Source organism: Opisthocomus hoazin, chromosome 8, assembly GCF_030867145.1.
Source record: "Opisthocomus hoazin isolate bOpiHoa1 chromosome 8, bOpiHoa1.hap1, whole genome shotgun sequence".
Taxonomy (NCBI): Eukaryota; Metazoa; Chordata; class Aves; order Opisthocomiformes; family Opisthocomidae; genus Opisthocomus; species Opisthocomus hoazin.
The window spans coordinates 63418361-63439239 of NC_134421.1; the positions used below are offsets into that span (position 1 = coordinate 63418361).

Genomic DNA, 20879 nt, shown 5'->3' on the forward strand with positions numbered 1-20879 from the left:
TTAGTAATAATTACATGAGGAGTCTTTGTCAGCATTACCTAGACTTCTCCTTCCTACACTGTAATTCAGGAGATTACACTGTAATTCAGGACATTAATCATTACATTTATCAACCTACATTTTGCTGAGCTAAATCTCCTCTTTTTTCTTTTTATTTATTGGTTTTGTTCTGTCAAACTTCTTTCTGCCCCTCTGTGGTTTTCTACCTTCAGTGGTATTTGAAACCAAGCTTCGTATCACATGCAAATTTAATGAACATGCTGACTCCCTCCTTCTTCCAGCTCATTAATAATTATGTTAATCGAGGCCAAACTTAAAATCTCCCCCGTGATACTTCATTAGACACCTCTCCACAGTTTAATATACCTGGCCAAATTTACTCTTGTTGTAAACAAAGGATAATTTAAATGAATTTTAAAAACTTACACCAATGTATGCAAGCAATGACTCTGGCCCGTTACCTTTCGTCATTAGCCTTTGTTTGTAGGCATGTTCTCATTTTAAAATGATGTGAAAATGTGTAAAGCCAGTTGTAATTAATTTTGCCACTAAGACTTCACGCAACAGTATCTGACGTATCACTAAATTAAGTGTACGACTGCTGCTGCTATCAGTCTCACTAAAAAAAAAAATAAGACCACTCATAAGAGTTAGGTTAGGAATTGTGATTGTAAGTCTTGGTTGTACTTATCGCATTCCAAGCACAGCAAACCTGCAGCAATCAGTCCAAATCTAGTGCATTGGATAGTGAGCTTGACTATGGTCGTGTAACTCTACAGCATTTCTGTTGACTGTATGTGACGTGACATTCCACATTGCTGCAAAAACATTAAAAAAAAAAAAAATTAAAGAAACTTGGCTGACTAACCCAGTCTTCTGTGCATTTGCCATGCACCATTGAAATCGGGAGTACTATTATGCCAGTACCGATGACAGAAGAGCAAAGCCACACAGAGGACAGACAGAAGCACGCAGGACATTTTATAGTCCAAAGGGAGAACTTCAGCCCAAACAGCAGACAAATAAACTTCCTACGTGGGAGATACTTCAGCATTTCATAATGGATCTATGCACTGCATGGAAAGCTGCCATGGGGTGGCAGGATTCATTCTTGGCTTTCCAAGCTCAGATATTACCAATGTCACCACCACCACCAGCAGACTGCTGAGTACTTGCTCATGCAAGTGCGAGAGTCCCAAGCCCAGGCCCACCTAAAGAGACCCAGACTCACCTTCCTGCCTGGAGAGAGCCCTAGATAATTACCTAAAAGCTTCTCACTGTCAGAGAGGGATGAGAATGAAGGTACACTCATCAGGGGGCTGCAGCACCTCCCCTGTGAGGATGGGCTAAGAGACCTGGGGCTGTTCAGCCTGGAGAAGGAAATGCTCCAGACAGACCTTACTGTGGCCTTCCAGTACTTAAAGTGGGCCCACAGGAAAGGTGGGGAGGGACTCTTCATCAGGGAGCACAGTCATAGGATGAGCGGTAATGGTTTTAAGCTGAAAGAGAGTACATTTAGATTATATATTAGGAAGAAATTTTTTACTGTGAGGGCAGTGAGACAGTGGAACAGGTTGCCCAGAGAAGCTGTGGATGCCCTCTCCCTGGAAGTGGCCAAGCCACTCTCCATCATCTATCAGCAATCGTGGCTAACACGGGAGGTCCCAGATGACTGGAGAATCTCCAATGCAACACCCATCTACAAGAAGGGCCAGATGGAAGATCCACGGAACTACAGGCCTGTCAGACTGACCTTGGTGCTAGGGAAGGTTATGGAGTGGTTCATCTGGAGTGTGCTCCCCGGGCATATGAAGGACAACCAGGGGATCAGGCCCAGCTAGCACGTGTTCACGAAAGGCAGGTCCTGCTTGACCAACTTGATCTCCCACGACCAGGTGACCCACCTAGTGGATGAGGGGAAGGCTGTAAATGTTGTCTATCTAGACTTCAGTAAGGCCTTTGACACTGTTCCCCACAGCATCCTCCTGGAGAAACTGGCTGCTCATGGTTTGTATGGGTGTACTCTTTGCTGGATAAAGAACTGCCTGAATGGCCGAGTGCAGAGAGTGGTGGTGAATGGAGTTAAATTCAGCTGGCGGCCAGTCACAAGTGGTGTTCCCCAGGGCTCAGTTTTGGGTCTGGTCTTGTTTAACATCTTTACAGTGATCTGGATGAGGGGATTAAGTGCTCCCTCAGCAAGTCTGCAGATGACACCAAGCTGGGTGGCCGTGTCAATCTGCTTGAGGGTAGGAAGGCTCTTCAAAGGGATCTGGACAGGCTGGATTGATGGGCCGAGGCCAACTGTATGAGGTTCAACAAGGCCAAGTGCCGGGTCCTGCACTTGGGTCACAAGAACCCCATGCAGTGCTGCAGGGTTGGGGAGGAGTGGCTGGAAAGCTGCCCGGTGGAAAAAGACCTTGGTGTGGTGGCTCAACATGAGCCAGCAGTGTGCCCAGGTGGCCAAGAAGGCCATCGACATCCTGGCTTGTATCAGGAATAGTGTGGTCAGCAGGACCAGGGAGGTGATTGTGCCCCTGTACTTGGCCCTGGTGATGCCGCACCTGGAGTACTGTGTTCATTTTTGGGCCCCTCACTACAAGAAGGACATTGAGGTGCTGGAGTGTGTCCAGAGAAGGGCAACGAGGCTGGTGAAGAGTCTAGATATCAAATCTTGTGAGGAGCGGCTGAGGGAACTGGGGTTGTTCAGTCTGGAGAAGAGGAGGCTGAGGGGAGACCTTGTTGCTCTCTACAACTACCTGCAAGGAGCTTGTAGTGAGGCAGGTGTTGGTCTCTTCTCCCAGGTAATCAGTGATAGGACGAGAGGAAATGGCCTCAAGTTTTGCCAGGGGAGGTTTAGATTGGATATTAGGAAAAATGTCTTTACTGAAAGAGTGGTCAGACATTGGAACAGGCTGCCCAGGGAGGTGGTGGAGTCACCATCCCTGGAGGTGTTAAAAAAACATGTGGATATCGCACTTCAGGACATGGTTTAGCAGGCATGGTGGTGTTGGGTTGATGGTTGGACTTGATGATCTTAGAGGTCTTTTCCAGTCTTAATGATTCTATGATTCAAGGCGAGTTTGGATGGGGCTTTGAGCAACCTGGTCTAGTGGGAGATGTCCCTGCCCATGGCAGGGGGGCTGGAACTAAATGATCTTTAAAGTCCCTTGCAAGCCACACCATTCTGTTATTTTATGATTCTATATTCCATCCTCTTCTTTCAAGTTTTTTCAATTTGTAGAAAAGAGATTTAATTTATATTGCGTCCAGGGAAGCAGTGAAGAGTGAACACAGTCCTGAAGCCTAATAAATGGGGAGCTCAGCTGAGAGTTAGGAGATCTTCTGGCTTTGTACATATTGTTCAAATGTCTCCTTAATGTACAGTGCAGCCATGCTTCGTTCAAACTTGAACAGACACCCAGTTGTACATAGTGTAACTGGTTTAATATCTTCTCTCCAACAGCAATCAAAGTAGGATATCCAGGGAAGAATATAAAATAAGGCAAGCCATCAATTATACTTATCCAACCTTCAGTAATTTGCCATTCAAGTATAAACTGAGTCCCACATGGTGCTTTCCTATTTAAGATCCTTGATGGGTTTTGCTTTGTAAACTGGTTCAGCACCCTCGACTGTAACCTCAAGGCATTTGTGAAGAGTTGCAGCCATGAGTTCCAGCCCAGCTTCATGCTGGGGTACCACCAGCTTTCTCCAATTCCGTCTGTTAATCTGATAGCTTCACAGGATGCCTCTTACTTGTTGTCGTGGGACAAACAGGCTGGTCTTACGACATTTACAGTTTGCACAGATAACAGCTGGATGTGGCCCCTTTAGCAAGCAGTTGGAAAGGATCTGCTGCCTTGGAATTAGTATGCATTGCAAAGACCAAGTGAGGCATAGAATGTAGTGGAAGAAGATGCCAACATATTGTAAGTACTGTAAAAAAAAAAACCCTATGATTTTTTACAATTATCAGTGTAATATGAGAACTGACTCTACAGAGTCACCAAATACCTGGTGAGTTTGGAAATACTTTTAAACTGTCACTCTTAAAAAGTATTTCTGTGCTTCATAGTCACGCTCCTCAGCTCTGTCCATGTACTGCTTTTCACTTCTTCTATGACTCTAAAAGATTTACCCTAGGCCAAATACCAAAGACTAGTAGTGTCCAGAGAATAGAAGACATTAAAATAGTCCTCTTTGGTTTTTTTTCCTTCCTTCAAGAAGAGCGTTTTGTCCATTGTCAACATGGTCATGCACAAAACAAGCCAGGGGCAGAAAGTGGAGGTTTCACAGAAACAAAGAATAATTTTTTCACAGTGTTGATAACAAGGGAAAACGTTTACTCAGCATGGAGTGAAACACAGAAGAGATTTGCAGGTAGAAGAACCAGCTGCAATTCTGAGCAGTCACTGTACCTCAGTTTCAATTAAAAGAGGTGAAGTTCTAAAGTGCAGAGAGTTTCACTAACCACCAATTAAATAGTTTCCAGAGGGAAAAGGAATATGAGGAATGAAATGTAAAACATTGCCCATGCCCTTTGTTACACAGAGACATTCATTTCTTGTACAATGAAAGGATATCTATGTTGGTGCAAAGCCACTCTCCAGCCCATTTGTAATTGTTTTGTGGCTTCTTTTGCTAGATACAAAAAGGAATAGAATCTTTTGGGGGGGGGGGGGGGGGGGGGAAGAAAAAAATAAAAAAAGGTATTTCTTATCTCCTTTCAGAAAGTCTGTAAGCTTCCTGTACACCCCATGGGAACCGCATCTCTTTTTTAACAGTTTCCAACTGGTATCACTAGCGAAAGCTTTAAGTGCCAAGTAAAGTAAATTCCTTTTTTCAACCCGTTTCCTAGAGAGTTTCACACACAGGTTCTTTGATTTCCTATGTGCCAGTTATTGGGCTGGTCTGTCGGTAGCACAACCATCCTTACTCCACCCCATCAGATCCACAGTCGATTGCGTGGAGACAATACAGAGACAGATTCCCCTTTACACTGCTTTTTCCTGTCTCATTTCTAGTATTTTTAAGAATTTTTATCATCTGTGTTAACGAGTGCAGGGTTGGTCCCGAAATACTTAGCCTTGTTTTTTCCGGTCAGACTAACTGCCAATTAGTGATAATGGGACCTGGCAACGTTTCTGTTGATGGACACATATGTACCGTGAGACAGAATGAGAGCACTAATTGATTTCAGATAGGTCACTCCTGACTCAATTTTTCTTTAAACTCGAGGTGTGGCCACATAATTCTTCAAATTAAATTGGTCAGAAGCTATTCAGTCTCAAATGTAAAATTGGACAGTACAGCCAAAACTGCTGTAGTTAAATCCGAATAAATATTGACTTTTCTAGTATGGATGGGTCCAGTTGCCAGGTGGGATCCTTCTTTTTGTTCATTTACTCTGCAAGTCACTGCGTAGGGACAAAACTATCCTAGTCTGTCCGCAGCTATTTTCAGTTCTCAGTTCCTCTGCAGGCTGCTGCAGCATTTGAACTGCAGAGACTTCAAGGCTTAAATCAAAAGACACAGTGAGAAGGGAAGAGGCTCTAATTGTTAGAGTGATAGGTTCTGTACAAATATTTCTACTAGTATTGGGCTTTCAAAGGCAAAACAAAAACCTAGAATTTAAGCCCCTTTAACAGTTACTGCACTTATGCTTAATAGAAGTGAAAGAATGAAAATGCCAGACCTCAGAGACCCCGTAATTCTTTTAAATAAAGTCTAAAATGTAACCAGTCATTTTTCATTGAAAAATTTTAAAAGCTGTTTCAAGAGGAGGCACCTCTAGTTCTGTGGAGCTCTTGCTGTTAGGACATTTTCAGATGTGTTTCTCCAATGTGAAACTCTCCCTCTCTAGTTAAATTCTAAATCAGGAGGCCTTTCAGTTCTTGCTGTAGTTTTTTCTTTCAGTGAAACACTGAAGTCTTAGGACAGCAGAGTTGAACCAATCTTGATCGGTAATCTAATTTAAGATAATTTGCACCTTTTTAACCAGGCTATCAATAAAGATCATGGAATAATCCCAGCAAAAAGTAAAATAAAATGAAATAAAATAAAATAAAATAAAATAAAATAAAATAAAATAAAATAAAATAAAATAAAATAAAATAAAATAAAATAACATTTAAAAAACACAATTCTGTAAAAGTTTTAATTCATTGCTGGTATTTTACAACCTAGAAAATATACTTTCTGCTCAAAAAGGTTTCACAGACTGCAATTATGAATTTACTTTCAGAAAGCAGAAGTGACATTATTAGATGCCACAGAAGTTAAAACAATAACTGCAATAAAATGCAATTTAAAACGTTATTATCTCTATCTGATAATTCATTGGACATCATACCTTTTTCCCCTCAGCCACTTCAGTAATTAAACTGACTTCTTTCTGGAAGCAAATATTCTAAATATTAAAAGTCTGAGAACTAACACTGTACTTGAATACTCCCAAGAAGGAAAGAATAAAATCTCATGCTAGTAAGTCAAAGAATAGATCTGTGAAATCCCAATTCAATATAATACTTGAGATTTTTTAAAATTATTTTGAACTATGACAGTCTATTCCAATCCTTGCTTTTCTATTATCCTTTGGAGGATAAGGAAATCTGTAATTTCCTCTCCAGTGAATATCCCTATGCCACCTCAGAGATCTGAGTGATACCGTCATGACCGGATGGTCCAGAACCTTGACCAAGACGTTTCCCAGTGGAAAAAGAAATTTAATAGTTGATAAAAATTGATTTATTTTTTTAAGTGGTGATTTTGCTCTACTGTAAATAGGGAAATCTGAAAGTGATTTATTTCACTTGCCTTCTTTCACAGCTGCACAAAAGTTTCATTCTTTTATTTTTACTTTTGACATCAAATAAATAAAATATATTGGAGGTTCTGAAACTTTCTTTAATTTTCATCCACAGGAAGTTTTAAAGGTTTAGAAAATTTGTGAATGAAATACCAAGAAAGTTCCTGATTTCTTATAAACTCCAACAGGGATACAGACCACAGACACAACAAAATAGACATTCCATAAAGTTGGGTAACAGTATACTTTACAGTTTTCTCCCCCTCCTCCTCTAGGAAAAATTGATCTATATTTTGCTGTTCCTTCAGTGCATACACCAGGCTGATAATGTAATCTGATTTGTTTAAGATCATGTATCAGCAGAGATGATGGTGTCACACACCCTACAGAATTTACAGTGTACACTGATGCGTATGTGTCACAGAAGATACAAAGCACAGCAAAACAATTCCTGAGTGCTGAAAATTTAATTCATGCTTAGGGTTAATTTATTTTAAGCTTTTTATGTTATGTCATTCATCCTTTCCACAACAAATAAAAATAAAAAAAAACCACTAATTTTCTTTTCCTTTTTTTTTTCCTTAAAAAAGAGTCTTTCCTGATTTATGATTTAATTTTTATGTGTTTTAATGTGCACAGCTAAATCAGTTAGCCTCTACCCAGCAATAAAGGTAAACCAGTGTAAGAAAGAAGACAGTGAGGGTTTTTTGGTTTTTTTTTTGTTGTTGTTTTTTTAATCTAGGAAGATTTTATTTCTATATGTATATCTATACATCTGTATAAAACTCTTGGATGAAACCCTGCCCACCCATGATTTAGGCACTGCTTCACTGTAAACTTGGAATATTAGGATGGGGCAGGAGGTCTGATCACAGAGTCATCGAATCACAGAATGGCAGGGGTTGGAAGGGACCTCTGTGGGTCATCTAGTCCAACCCTCCTGCTGAAGCAGGGTCACCTACAGCAGGCTGCACAGGACATGTTCTACCTAACATTTCTGCCAGAGGTCATTCCACCACCAACCAAAAAGGGATGGGCAACCAAAGACCTCCTGAAGGAAATCCACTCTGCGTAATACAGTTTCCTCCATACACTGGCTGCACTGTCATCTCTAGAGAGCTGAACGCTTTGCCTATACGACCTGTGCTTGCCTGCACTGAGAGTTTGCCTCCCTGCTCGTCTGGGATCCAGCTTGATCAGTGATCCTTCGCAGCACATGGGACAGCAGGGCAGCAAATCCACAAGTCCCATGACTGCTCAGTCCTGCTGGCTATGGTATACCCCAAGTAAAGGCACTTTTTATTCCTCCTCTTGTGCATGAGAACGGTTGCAGACATACACTCAAGAGACACGGGGCCCAAGCAAAAGCAGGAAAACAAGAAGCCAGTTTTAACCTAAAAACTATGTTAAACATCCAGATTGAAAGAGAAAGCTCTGGACTAGACAACATTCCACATTTTTTTGGTTGATCATCCAGCCTAATAAGATATACTGAACCTCCTCAAAAGCCTTTCATAACTTGTTTTTGTTGAAAACAATCCTTCATGCCAGGAAAGACTGTGGGGTCGCCATTGTTGGAGATATTCAAAAGCCTTCTGGACATGGTCCCAGGCAACTGGCTCTAGGTGGCCCTGCTTGATCAAGGAGGTTGGACCGGATGATCTTCAGAGGTCCCTTCCTCAACAATTCAATACTTCTGCGATACACCCCTGGACGCACATGTCCATGTGTCCTAATGGATTAGTTGATTACACTGAGAGAGACAAAACTTAGTTCATGAATGCCAAACTCCTTAGCACAGCTATTTCATCTTATATGTTATTTAATACATTTAGAGGTAAATCCACGGGACCTCAAAATAGATCATACTGAATATATTGTGCAGTACACTGTGCAGGAAGAATAACTGTTACCTGCTCTTTTCCATACTGTGGGAATTAAAGGATTGTTGATCACATTTTCCTCTCACCATCACCTAAATGGTAATAAAATTCAAAAGCCTGCATCAGTTCAGACTGAAATTCCCTGATAATGCTGGAAATGGAGGGACTTCTCCAGCCCTCCCTGTGGAAGGGTGATGTTGTCAGACACCTCATAGGATTTGGCTCTTGCAGCCACATTGGTAGTCACCTGTGCATCAGGTGCACATATGCTTATAGGCATATACTGTTATACCAGCCAACGACAATCTGATCTTTCTTCTTGAAACACCATATTTAGTACCTTCGTTAATGCATGTTGTTATTCAGTCTCACATATATATATATATATTCCCTTTGGGAATTTTTCTTCTGCTGAAAGCTTTTTGACCCCTGTGCAGAAACCTAACTTGGTTTTGCTGTGAAACCAAAGTCTCTGAGAATTCACAATACCTTCAAGCCCCAACTGTTTAAGTGAAATTCGTTAATATCTTCCAGGAAAAGTAGTCTTCTGTATTCCATTCATCTTGGGCTATGAGGAAACACCTACTACATGACATAAACTGAATAATGAAAGATAGCTACGAGGAACAAAGAAATAAGTTAGACAAAATTCTATTAAAGCAGGTAAAACACATTTCTACCATCTATTTTACCAACTATTTTTTTCTCCTAAACAGACAATACATAGCAAGAACCTTTTGCTGCAAATGACTCATCTCAATCGTCTTGGTGAGCTCCCTAAACACAAGCTCCAGATGTCTTCAGGTAGTGCAGGAAAACCTTGGGAAATAAAAAGTTTATCTCCCAGGCAAACAACCTCTGTAAAAATGAAATGCTTAGGGAAAGGCAGTAGCATGTTACTTTATTCTTTTTATTCTGAAAAATCAAAAGGCTTTAAAAACTGCTAAAGAGAAACACCTGAAAACAAAACAGATGTCACTGCAAAATTAAGGGTCTGCAGGCAAATATTCAAAAGTCCTAAAATGCAAACCTAAGTCTAAGTGTGTCACTTTACAACTACCCCAGTGAAACACATCCAATGCATAACACATTTTCACTCAACACATCATTAGTTGTTGGAACTCACTGCACCAAATTAACATTGAACTAAGACTGTGACATAATTCCAAAAGATATCGGGCATTCCTGTGTTGGTATTGACATGGCCCTATTCAGCAGAAATGCTCCACTAACCTATCCTGGGAGGCAGGAAGATATTATTATTCTTCCAGCTGATGAAAATCCAATCACAGAGCAAACTAAATGGCTTGCCCAAAGTCTAATGGGAAACGTCTGGAAGAGTGAGGCTTTCTCAAATCTTCTGAGGGGCAATGAATAATCACAAAGTTTTCCATCACCATGCGCAGGCATCTTTTTTTTAACCTCATCCTGTGAAACCACTGCCACTGACTGTGCAGGTACATTCATTACATGAACGTACTGAATGGTGCCATGTGGGAAGCGCTGAGCACCTGGATGTGCAAAAGCAGAGTTGTTGGCAGTCACACGGTGTTGGCAGCTGGGCTTCATGCTCCAGCCTCATGGCCATTCCTTCTCTTCTCCTAGAGACCCACCCCGCAGTCTCCGTCAGCCTGATGTAGGCCACTTTCATGAATTGTGAGAAAGAGAAGTCTGTGTGCCTGGAGAAGAGAAGAGAAGGCTCTCGGGTGACCTTATAGCAGCCTTCCGGTACCTGAAGGGAGCCTACAGGAAGGATGAAGAGGGACTTTTCACAAGGGTGTGAAGTGATAGGATAAGGGGGAACGGCTCTAAACTAAAAGAAGGCAGATTTAGATTAGACATAAGAAAGAAATTCTTCACCATGAGGGTGGTGAAACACTGGAACAGGTTGCCCAGAGAAGTTGTTGATGCTCCCTCCCTGGAAGTGTTCAAGGCCAGGTTGGATGGAGCTCTGAGCAACCTGGTCTGGTGAAAGATGTCCCTGCTCATGGCAAGGGGGTTGGACGTAGATGATCTTTAAGGTCCCTTCCAACCCAAACCATTCTATGATTCTATGATTCTATGGTTCTATGATAAATCCTAGTTCACCCTTGGTTCCCCCACTACATGAGATGCCTCCAATGCTGACGCTGCTTTCAGCTCTGCACTGCACCCATCTTCTTCCTATGCACCGATCCAGGGACCTCATGGAAAGGGCTTGCCCCAAAGGACTGCATCGTACTGGTACTCAGCACAAGCACTGCAACGGCACAATTCAATAGCTTGTGTTGAGCTCAACCTTTCCTCTTAAAATAAAATGCTTTTTGTGAGCAATATAAATTAAATTGAGGATGAACCAAAGCAGCACTGTTTCGCTGTGTGTGGACCAGAGAGCTGCCATGGGACAGCCCACTGAAGTCAGCATCAAGAAGAAACAGCGTGTCCTCAAACAGACATCTGTGCTGTCACCTTGGAGTGGTTTGAAGCTTAGGTCTGGAACATAAAGCTAAGCTTACTGAGGTACAAGCAATTTTGTACTAAAAGATTTTTTCCTATTCGAAACATCAGAAAATTTTTATTTTTAAATGGAAAATTTTCAGTTTCAAGCATCTGGAAATCAAACCCAGTCTATGCATTCTGTTTAGCTTTATTTGTAGCTGTTTCAGTGATTATTTTTATGTAAAGTTCTCCCTAGTCACAGAATGATCTACAGCCATTTTGCAGAGATAACTCATCACAGAATCATGGAATGGTTTGCATTGGAAGGGATCTTATGGATCGTCTAGTTCCAACCCTCCTGCCATGAGCAGGGACCCCTTCCACTTGATCAGGTTGCTCAAAGCCCCATCCAACCTGGCCTTGAACACTTCCAGGGAGGGGGCAGCCGCAGCTTCTCTGGGCACCCTGTGCCAGTGCCTCATCGCCCTCATGGTAAAGAATTTCTTCCTATTATCTAATCTTGCAAGTCCTAATACCATTAGACAAAAGCTGACACTCAACCTTTCACATTTTAATTGTGAGGGTTATGAAACTTATTATAGCATCTACATCCCTTCTGTATTTTCTAGAATAAATGTCCAACGTATTCCCTCAGAAATAATACCTTTATTTTCATAAAGACAGAAAAGAAAAAGCTAAAAAACGACACACACACACAAACTCCCCAAGTCATAACAGCATGCAAACTACAAGGTGATTTGGGGGGGTTTCTGAGCTACCCGGATAATAAAGCCAACCTATAATGAAAAAGAATTATCAAGAAATGACCAACACAGCAAGCACATTTCACCTATGCCAACTTGCAATTATTATTTTTCTGTTCTGCCTGCCCTAAGCTGAAGGTCTGATAACTGCAAGTAATTCTGCAGAAACAGAAGGAGATAAGGATAATCATCTGTCTGTACGGTACACAATCTAAATACTCTAATCTGATAAATAATACTGCATTTGTTCTATGGGTTTATTACACATTAGCCCAATGAGCTCACCCCCTCCCTGCAGTCCTCTTTCCCCTCGGCACCCACCTGCACACCATTTAGACTGTAACCTGCCGCCCATTGCCTTTCCCCTTTTTTGTGGCTTACACCAGATCACTTAACATTTTCTTGGTTTCTCTGATTCTGAGATTCAAATAACTAAATTGAATCATTAGATAAAAATCTTTTTTCTCTCACTTGTTTATATTTTTCTGTCTAGTTAAATCTTTGTCTTTGTGGACAAAATTTTTTCATTCCTTCTTGCTGCATATCAGCCTTCTATCTCACGTCCTGACTACACTGCCTGGCAATCCAACAAAGTCATAAAATATTTTTAAATAAAAATATTATTTCACTTTTACAGTATTTTGCTTTATTAAGTTTAATTCCAGAGCACATAAAAAAGTGACAGTCTATATCAAAAATGTTTTATGACACAGAATAAGGTTAATCAGATAGGGAAAATATTAGGAAGGCAACTTCTGGTAAAAATACTGTTTACACCACTACCTCCATCACTTTATGAATCACAGAATCATAGAATGCCTTGAGTTGGAAGGGACCTTACAGATCATCTGGTTCCACCCCCCCTGCCATGGGCAGGGACCCCTTCCACTAGACCAGAGTGCTCAAAGACCCATCCAACCTGACCAATCCCTGCTACAAGTTAGATTACTTTCTGATTTTAACTACTTTCCTTACAAAATCATTCCCAGGCAGAACAACTTTACAATGACTTTTTTTTTTTTAAATCAATATTAACCCCTTTTCTTATTCTAACCTCATTTGTTTCAGTCCTGTATCTTTAGCTTTACTATGATCAAGTCAAAAAAAGAAATGTCCTTAGGTGTACGAAGCAGTGTTCTGAAAGTGATTACTGGACAAGTAAGCAAAACAAATTTTTCACGTGTCACTTTACATGTTTGTCTCTTCTTGAAGAGCATTTCCATAGAATCACAAAATGATTTAGCTTGGTATGGACCTAGCCCAAACGCAGTTAGATCAGGCTGCTCAGGGTTTTGTCCGGTTGAATTCTGAGCATCTCCAAAGATGGAAAGTCTAAAACCTATCTGGGCAACCTGTTCCAGTGTCTGACTGTCTCCATGGTAAAATGTGTATGCTTATGTCTAATGGTAGATTCCCACGCTCCAGCCTGTGTCCTTTGTCACTTTTTGTATCACTGCGTACCACCACAAAGCATCTGGCTCCATCTTCCCTATCCCCTCTGCCCGATCACGCAGCTGCAGATGGCATTAACATCCCCTGCTAGCTTACTAAGGCTGAACAAACCAAGTTGTCTCATGCTCTGCCTGTATGCCACCTACTTCAGATTAATTTTCAATTACTTTCCAGTTAATTTTAATTTGATCTTGCAGTGGTCATAAACAAGTGTGTGTGTGTGTGTGTTTGTACACATGTATATGTGTGTATACACACACACACACACATATATATATACACACACACACATTCACACAAATTCGAATCAGGAATGGCAGAATGCTCCAACATCAGAAAGCCAATGGCATTATGGCATTCGCAAGTTGTCACTACATGTGTCACTACATGTTCACGTCTGGAAACAATATTCAAGTTTTTCTTTCAAATTCTTCTTCAGTGTAGGCAACACTGCTAGGCCAGAAAGAGCCAGGCTGTAACCTCACCCATAGTAAGAGGCACCATGGAGATGTCCCACGAAATGGACAGAAAAAAGTCTGAAAGTGACTCAGCATTTAGTCTTATTTCTTAACTCCTGCCACTGAAGGAACAAATTATGCCAGTGCTTTGCATGAAATGGCCTTTCCTTTCCTCGCATCTGGTCACCCGCCCTCCGCAGCAATGGTGGGAAGAGCACTCAGCGCTCTCCCCTCTCCTTGCGCACCCGTCGGAGCTGGCTGGAGCAGCAGGGCGGACAAGCAGCACAGGGGAAGGCGACAGAGACTCCGCTATCCCCCCGTCACAGAGGAATGCCCCGCGTCAAGAGCCACTAATCCGAGGCAGAGCTTCCCCCTTTGCCCCGTATTCCTGTAAGCATATTTCTGCTGTGTTTGTAAGTAACTGGCAAGAAGCCACCACGGACATTCACAATCAGAAGGGACCTGGGAAGGACACTCAGGGGTGATTTTACTCCCTTTTACCCTCTTAGCATGGGTGAGTAAGGAAAAGTGAGGCCAAATGGAAGGCGAAAACAAAGCGGCAACTTACCTGGCCCAAAGGGAGCCTGGTTCCCATGTCACGCTGGAATACAGCGCTTGCACGGTTCAGAAGTTGTTTTGTGTCACTACATTTGGTGTCTCACTGCTGCAGCTACAGCTGAGAAAATGCGCAGTTGAACTGCCGAACACGCTAGGTTCCCAGCGAAGGTTGGCACTGCGCAGAAGACAGCACGCTGGCACCCAGCCGACAGCAGACTATGTTTAACAACTAATGGTATACATTACCATAGCCCTGACACCAAAAACACGTAGCTAGTGCCAGTCATTCTGTTGCCATTTGAATTCATATACGTCTTGGGATGGTTTCCATCCGTGCTGGCAGCCAAAATGTAATGAATAAGGAGGCTCCACTTTGTAGATAAATAAAAGCAAATGTGGGATGTACCTAAATGGATTTGACAGATTGTAGGAATAATTTAAAAATATAAGAGCACAACACAGAAATGTTGGCATTATCCATAATGAGGACAAGAATTCATGAATTATATGCTATTTGCTAAACCAGAAAAACAGGAGAAAGTACCAGAGATGTTCAAGCCCTTCAATTAACACAGCAGTAAAATAGCAAAGTCCTCATGCTTAATATTCATTTAGTGCCTTTTCATTTCTAAAGCTGTAAGCTCTCTACACAAAAAAATGATTCTGAGCATGAAGCACAGGGCAATGAAGTAGCTTGTCCTTCTCACATGGAAAACCAGTACATAACGAGGAGCAGAGATGGCAAAAGACATTCTAGGCCATATCCCAAACTGTGGAAGAGCAACGCAATTCGCGTTGCTGGGGTTCTCCCTGAGGACTCCTAGCACTGCATTCTACTAAGCAGCACCAAGCACCCTTCGTAACATCTGCTAGCAGTCATCCACTTGTCGTTGGCACAGTTTTGTAAATAAATACACCCAAAAAGTCAAAGTCTGGAAAGGAGGAACTATCTCATGAACAGACAAAAACTAGAAGGCCTTTTTTAACATCTATAATTTTACTACTTTGCTTACTAGAAAGTGTGCCATATTTAAAGGACTACTAGTTTGGACAAGATACCTTATTTACACAGCTCAGTAGCAACACCAGAACAGTACTAGAATAGAAGAAACAGCAAATATTCAACATAGATATAAATTTTTGTTCAAAAATCAAAATAGCTTTAGCAATAGTCCCCAAATTACCAATCAATTCTTAGAATATCCTACTGGTTTTCCTTGCACTTTTTTTCCTTCTTTTTTTTCCTTGTGCGTTTTCCTTCTGTAACAACTTATCTTTATCTTTTATCACTACTACACTAGAAATGGTGACCATCTTTCTGTACTGTGTATTGTAAAAGTATGGAAATGAAGCGTGATGCTATTATTTGAGAAAGAAATAATCAAAACCTGCACCAGTGAAATCCACCATTCTGTATATTGAGGTTGCCTACTTTGATGACTCAGGAAAACCGAATATCAAAAGTAAAGAAAAATCATGTAGAAAAAAATGGTCGTTTAAGGGAAATACGTCTGTATTTATAAAGAGAGAAACACTTGTAAAAACCTTTAAAAAAAAAACCTCTCTAGAAACTTTATAGCAAATACCATTTTCAAGCACTGTGTTACCTGTGGTGTGCCAGGCTAAAGCATGGAAGAATGAACATGGTCTGTGTTCCTTTACATTAACTGTATTTATTCTATGTTCAGGTAGCTTTTTCTTGAAAAAGTACGGTATGCCATGTCAAGAACATAAATGTAAAATCTTGGAAAAAAACTATCAAGAAAGGTGCAAAACAAACATCCTGCCTACTCATAACATGGCCCAATAACTTTACAGATAGAAATAATACTGTTATATTGACACCACAGTAACAAAATGATATGCTAAGCTAAAACTCTGAATATTAGTATGCAAATTGCCTGCAGAAATTATAATTAAGAAAAGTAAACATATATAACAAAACTATATTAAGCTATATTGAAACTACATGGTTGGAAAAAAATCCAAGCAATATGTCAGAACTAAGCTCAAGGAGGCAACTTTATCATTCTTATAGAAAAGTAGAAAAATGTAAGCATTAGGCTTATGAACGATAAGAAGGAGTTATTAAATCCTGTAGAGATGTGGAGATATTAAACACGGAGATACTAAGTAATTTGAATGGATATTAGTGACCCCAAAAGATGACTGTAGTACTGAGCTGATGTTAGCACTGAGTAACACGTAAACAGAAGGGGCTCCAGTTAGTATTTTTAGGACTGCATTTCGTAGTGGTTACTCACAGAACCTCTGGGTTAGGGCTATGCAAAGTGACAGACCTTGTGCAGGTATGTGGCTGTCGGTGGGGTTGCTCGACTCTTTGAAAATCAGGTTGCTTTAATGCTGATGCCTGTGGGACAACCAAAACCTGAAAACACTCCAAAGCACAAGCCATTGTTGAAAATGTTGATTAGCTAGAAATAGTAACAGCTTGTGAATGCTCAGGGAACATCTCGCTGATGAAAACAGCCCACTACACCACCTGAGCAGGAAGCGACCTTTTAGGAGTTCACTGTGGCAATTATTCATTAATACAAACTAAACGTTAATTACCACAGGAGCATTCACTGTAAAGCATGAGCACGCAAACAAAGACAATCAGTAATTATTTTGCTTGTGCATACTAAGCCTGAAATTGAAACAATTTATATTAATGTGATGATGTATCTATATTCTTATTGTACAAAAAAATACTACCTCTCAGCTAGCGTGGGCTTAAAATGTGTTGGAGTTCTTCCTGTACATTCACGCACTTCTACCAATATAGCAACAAAAGTGCACCTGAAATAGATAATAAAGGGTTTCAGTTTGTACCAGTCATGGCTCAATGATGAATTTAAAAACTGATTAAAAAAATAACAGTGGGGTTCTGTACTTTCTGATCAGCCTGCACATGCATATGCATCCGTTCATGTTTAAAGAGAAATGAAGGAAACCTGGATTGCAAGCACTGAAGTAACGCATGAATTGAATTAACCTAGCTTCCTGATGGTATCATAGACATTCCATTTTCATGCTGACTCCAAACACCGAGCTAGCAGGTGCACTGCTCACTTCTTCCCATAGGGGATGGATTGCTGTTATTTGCCTGGATGACCAAACTGAGTATGTGACATCCCAGTAAGAGAGAGCACCTTGTGTAAAGGACCCCAGCTCCGCCCTATGCTCTTTTATAAGCGTATTTGTGATGATTATTGTATTAATGACCCCTCCTTTAATAAATGCACTTCAAAAAAAATAAGATCTATGGAAAGCTATTCCCTCCAGAAATTAGGAGAAAAATGTTCATCCTTGTTCCCTTTCCATCCTTTCATCACTCACATCCAGTAAATCTATTCTTAATGCCACAAGCATGTTTAATAATGTGTAGGGATCAGCAGCTTTGCTAATTCAGATGACCTGAATTCATCAGTGATCATGGCAAAAACCCGTGATTTCTCACACTCTAAAGACCAAGCTTTGAAAGGCCTAACATCGGCACCCAAATTGCACCTGAAAACAAACAGGAAGCCAGTGTTAAAGAGACTATTTCCATTGCAGGAATGTGTATTTGTCAGAATACCTTTGGATAAGTTTTACAAAGACAAAAATAGCAGGGCAGTTAAAAGGCTTAACTTGGTTTGTCTTGAATCTCAGTTATTAGAGGGATAGATCTTATCTACTTACAGAGCTATGTCCTTAGTATCACAGCAGGATATAAATAAAGGCCTCCTACGGTATTTTTAGACTTCTCATAATATTAGTAGAATACTATACATCTTACTGCTATTAAATGAGTTCCCACTGATTTTAAATTTTGTTAGGCTCATGAACTCCTCCAGTTGGCAGAGAAATTACATTTTCTGATTCCCAAAGCTGCATAATGAGTCATGACCTATCCCTTCCCTTTGTCTCCTCAGAATACCTTTCTGTTGGCTGATGTTCCCCATATTTTCGATTTTCCCCCAACACTCATATGGGTATTTAGACACACACAGAGGCAATGTTGCAGAGCATTCAATTAATTGTTCCAGAGCTAAGGATTCTTTATCTCGTCTTCCCTGCAGTCACGATGAGCAGACACAGAGGAAAAGGCAGTTTCATATCATATGTCTCCTGTCTTTGATTAATCTGAAAGCCGCCCCTTTTAATGACTCCTCATAAATAATTCCATTTGTAATTCTGCTATAAGCCCCCTAAACTGCAGAAGACTAAAGAAAGGTTTAAAGGTAGGGGAAAGGGAAGGGAAAAGTGTGTATGTTGGATCAAACAATGCCTGCAGTAGCTGAGCTCCTCTTACTAACCTACTCTGCCTGTGCAAGAGCCACCTGCTTCCTAAACCTTGAAGTGTTCTTCTAACGAATCTGACAGGATTACACACAAAGTTGAAGACAATAATCCTGGATTGTGCTTCTTTTCCCCCCGCTTGCCCCATTCCAGAAGGTGCACACACGAGCGAGATGTGCTCCTGCTCCGGGTGAACTGGCCACCCTGACCCCTCCTCTGCCGGGAGACCTGCCCCATGCCCCGCACATCGCCCTGACCACCATGGAAGGGAGCAGACCAACCTCAGAAGAACGTCAACTTCTGACTCCTGCTCCTCATTTCTGCTCTTTGAACTCCTTGAGAAGGGCTAGGAAATCTAATATCGGCTACTCTATTTTCCCCTGCAACTTGCTGCCTGAAGAGGTGAGATAGGAACTGCCCCTGCGCCCTCCACCAGGGAAGACTGGTGCTCCCCTACGCACAGACAGGCCAGCGCTTCAGGAGGAAACCATTAGTTATCATCACCTGAGTGGCACCTGGCTTCTACCAGCATAGAAGTTCTGCAGCTCCCTTTGCAGCCAGGTCTCACTTTTCTACTGCAGCAAGCATTGCTGCCAAACCAACCGCCAGCTACAGGCACCTTTTTTTTTCCCCTTTTTTTGCTTTAATCAAAATGCATCTGACATGCAAAAAGCTGGTCAAGGTACAACTGACAGCACACAGACAGCTGAATGATCTCCTCCTACCTACAACTATTTTTTAATTGTGAGGAGGTCTCCAATACACAGCAGAGCATCTGCTCATTAGCACTACAGCACTATTTCTCCTACTGACACTTCCTACCCCTCCTCCTCTCCACTCCTTAACAACTATTCCTAAAGCACTTGCAAATTGCAAACTCTCTGTGACCTGTGGGGCTGGATTTATGTTGTGCATATTAATGCATTTCTTTCTAAAAGTGCCTTAAGGAAATAACAAGCAATCTAAACTCACAGCAGCTTTTGTCCAAAATCCCCCAGATTTATTTTGAATGGCAGCTACTTGTCTTGATTCCTTTCTGAAACGGGATTATATATTGATACCATACACAGGGCCTGTGGGCTTCCACATTTCTAATTTTAGAATTCAGGCTACAGAATTCAGCCCACACTGTTACGCAGGCCAAAGCTCATTGTGGCAAAGCTGCTGCAACAGTATTTTATGGAAGATAATGATAAATTGCTACAGTTTTATTAATTAGTTAGTAATGAGAAGGGTATGGGAATTGCCTGTATTACAGAATGCAGTGCATGTGATTTAAGAAACACAGTTCATCTGAAACTACATACTTTGAATTCTCTTGTTTATTTTACATCCAAATACTGCAGTAGTTAATAAAAGCTAGAAAAACATACAGGTTGATCGTCTTTAGTCTTGCTGAATTTTGTGATATATATGGCCCATCACCATAGTAATTGAAGCTGTATCTAAGCTGTTGACAAGGAACATTTCCAAATGCTTTGATGTAGGCAGGTATCCTGCCCTGCCCCGGGGCCAGACCCACACGCACGTGTCGGTTTCATCACCTGCAGTCTCTGAGGTGTCTGAGGGAAGGAATGGGAGACACAGGGTAAAAGGCAGTCACATCATGTGCCTGTGCCCAGGCTAGATGTGGCCAGCATGACTGAATGCTGAATGCACGGATCTTCACCAGATCCTTGCAGAGTAACACAGAAGGGCATTCCCACTTCAGCAATCACCTAATGCAGAATTAAAATGTCTACGTCTATTTGACACGCCTTGTCCCAGGAACACCCTGAAGACTAGAAAGTCAGCCCGAGCTCAGGTCACCTTCAAACCACATCTCTCTGGGATTTCTATGCAAGCAACATTACCGATGCATCCCATGACATTAGCAAGAAGGTAGCCAGTCCAAGGCTCAGTGTATTGGAGCCACACGTGCACCATACAGGTTGTCCCAGCATTCCACATACGAACACTTCTGAAAATAAGGAACATGACAGAGAGGATATGTTCTAAGACTTCATTTGTCTACACTTTCAGGACAGTTATAATGAATCAGGCAGAAGATACCATGGATAACATATCTAACTTCAGCTGCTTGAATATTAGGTGTGTCTTGTCTGAACTAGTGAGGGGATACTTCCAGACATTCCCTGGAAATACCTACCTGTTCCCTGGAAATACCTACCTCTCTTCACTTTCTGCAAAGGAAGGGAGATGTGGCTAATTTACAGAAACATCTGCTTAGCCAACTTCAAGGCAGATGAGC

The 20879-nt window shown here is 41.4% G+C and overlaps 1 protein-coding gene across 5 annotated transcripts in view; it reads right to left on the reverse strand.

The window, feature by feature from the left end:
* CACNA2D1 (calcium voltage-gated channel auxiliary subunit alpha2delta 1) overlaps nt 1-20879 on the reverse strand; it is a 439617-nt gene that overhangs the window by 296793 nt on the left and 121945 nt on the right. The window lies entirely within an intron of this gene.